Below are 2,500 nucleotides of genomic sequence, written 5' to 3'. Positions count from 1 at the left end.
GGAAATAGAGAGAAAAAGAAGGGGTAAAGAAGGGGGGGAGAAGGGGGGGGGGGGGGGGAAAGGAAAAGGAGGAGATGAGAAAAAGGGTTTTAGCGAGGAGGGGGAAAGGAAAAGGTGCGAGAGGTGGGGGAGGAAATGGGACTAAAAGGGGGAGGGGAAAAAGCGGAGGGGAAGAGAGGCGGAGGAAAAAAAGGAGAAAGAAAAAAAAGGGGAATTTTTGCGGAGGAGAAAAGAGAGAGGAAAAAAAGGATTTGACGGAGGAGGGACAAGATTTGGGAAAAAGATTAAAAGGGGGGGAAAAAGGGCCCCCCCCATTTTTTTCCCCTTCTTTCCCCCTTCCCCCCCCTTTTTTTTTTTTCTCTCCCTCCGTACCCTTTATTCGGCGCAGGAAAATAGAAATAAACCGAAAGAAAAGAAAACACTTTCCTTATCGCTCTATTTTAAATTTTTTTTTTTTTCCCCTAATTTTTTCTATTTCCCTTTTCGCTTTTTTTTTCCTTTTTTTTATTTTTTTTGCTCTATTTTATTTTTTTTTCCTTAATTTGCTCTATTTTTTTTCTTTTTTTTTTCGCTTAATTTTTTCTAATTTCCCCTTTTCCTCTAATTTTTTTTTCTTAAATTTTTCGCTCTATTTTTTCTATTTTCCCTTTTCCTCATTTCATTTCTTTATTCTTCGCTTATTCTTTCCTTAACGGGGTCTATTTTTTTTTTCTTTTTTTTTTCGCCCGATTTTTCCCCAAGTTCCGTTTACCGCCCTTTAAAACTAAATAACCCCGCTCTTTACCAAAGTTACGATTTGCGGTTTTGTTTGGTTTTTAAGGGACACCCCGCTTTCTCGGCGCCGTCAGGAGAGCGTAAAAAACCCTTTTTTGGCGTGAGGGTGAAAGTCATGAGTGAGAAAGATTTTATGAATGAATGATGTCATGATTTAGAGGGTGTCAAAGAGTGAAATGGAAAATCTGAGTGAATGAAGTCGTGAGTTTAGTGAAAAACGTGAAATTTAGATGAAGGGCGTGATGGAAAGATGTCCTGTTTGAGATAAGTCTGAGTGAAAATGAAGTCGGGTAAGTGAAGTCGTGAGTGAGATGAAATCGGGAGTGAGATGATTTTCATGATGAGGGGAAAAGTCGTTGGGGAATGAAAGTCGTGAGTGAATGATGGGCGTTTAGTGAGATGAAGTCGTGATGAGTATGTTTGTGATTGAGGAAAGAAATCCTGAATTTAGATGGTTTTCATGGGGTGAGATGAAAAATCGTGAGTGAGTGAAGCGTTTTGGGGAGTGAATTCGTGAGTGAAGGGTGGGTGTCAAAATTGGAAAATGATGTCATGGAAAAAAGAAGCGGGGGGGAGTAAGAAAGAAGTCGGTTTTAGTGAGAAAGAAGGGCGGGGGTGAGAATGTCCTGGGGAGAGAGTAGTGGTTGAGAATTGAAGTGGTGATATGAGTCCCTGAGTAGATGAAGGGCGGGGATTTAGGATGGATGTCGTAGGGGATGAAGTCGGGGAGTGAGATGAATTTTCATGAGTGGATGCGGTCGTGGGGTGAGTGAAGGGGGGGGGGGGGGGGGTGTCGTGAGTGAGATGAAGTCCCTGGTGAAAATGACGGGCGTGAGTGGATATGTCTGGGGGAGAGATGTTTATGAGTGGGATTAAGTCGTGAGTGAATGAAGTCGGATTTAATGAATTGGTTTAGTGGAAAGGGAAGGGGGTGGTGAGAAAGATGTCATGAGTAATGATGGGCATGAGTGAGATGAAAATCTGAGTAAGAGAAAATCGTGAAATTTAGGAAGTTTTTGAGTGAGGGGGTGATGGGCATGTTAGATTTTAAGGGGCGGGGAGTGAAAATTTTTGTTTGAGTGAGAGAAAGTCGGGGGGTGAGATGAAATCGTTTAGTGAGAATTTATGTCGTGAGTGAAAATGAAGTCCCTTTAGGAGTGAAAGTCATGAGGAGATGAAGTCGTGAGTGGGGAAAAAGTCGGGTGAGGGTGAAGTTTTGGAGTGAGATTAAGTCGTGATTTAATGATTCTAGTGAGATGATGTCATTTGGGGAGATGAAGTCGTGAGTAAAGGGTGAAAATCGGGGGATGGATGAAGTCGTGAGTGAGATGGTGTCTTTATTTAGATGCAAATGTAGTGGTGATTTCGTGAGTGAGATGATGTCGTGAGTGAGATGAAGTCGTGAGTGAGATGATGTCGTGAGTGAGATGAAGTCGTGAGTGAGATGATGTCTTGAGTGAGATGAAGTCGTGAGTGAGTGAATGTGGTGAGATGAAGGGCGTGAGTAGATGGGAATTCCCTGGGAGAAAGTTTCATGAGTGGATGAACCCGGGGGTGGGGATGATGTAAAGAGTGAGGGTATTTCCCTGAGTGGTTGAAGGGGGTGATTAGATGATGTCTGAGTGAGATATGTCGGGAGGAAAATTTTAAATCGTGAGTGAGAAAGATTCGTGAAAGGGGAAAGAAGGTGGGGAGATTAGTCTGGGGTGAGAGGGGTCCCTTGGGG

General features: G+C 43.0%; 1 protein-coding gene across 1 annotated transcript in view; it reads left to right on the top strand.

Moving 5' to 3' along the window:
- Window positions 1-2,500, top strand: part of LOC119584592 — a 21,896-nt gene that overhangs the window by 3,209 nt on the left and 16,187 nt on the right. The gene's annotated exons all lie outside the window — the stretch shown is intronic.

This window comes from Penaeus monodon, chromosome 18, assembly GCF_015228065.2.
Source record: "Penaeus monodon isolate SGIC_2016 chromosome 18, NSTDA_Pmon_1, whole genome shotgun sequence".
Taxonomy (NCBI): Eukaryota; Metazoa; Arthropoda; class Malacostraca; order Decapoda; family Penaeidae; genus Penaeus; species Penaeus monodon.
Note: the sequence above shows the minus strand (reverse complement) of the source record. Positions and strands in the feature narration are given on the sequence as shown.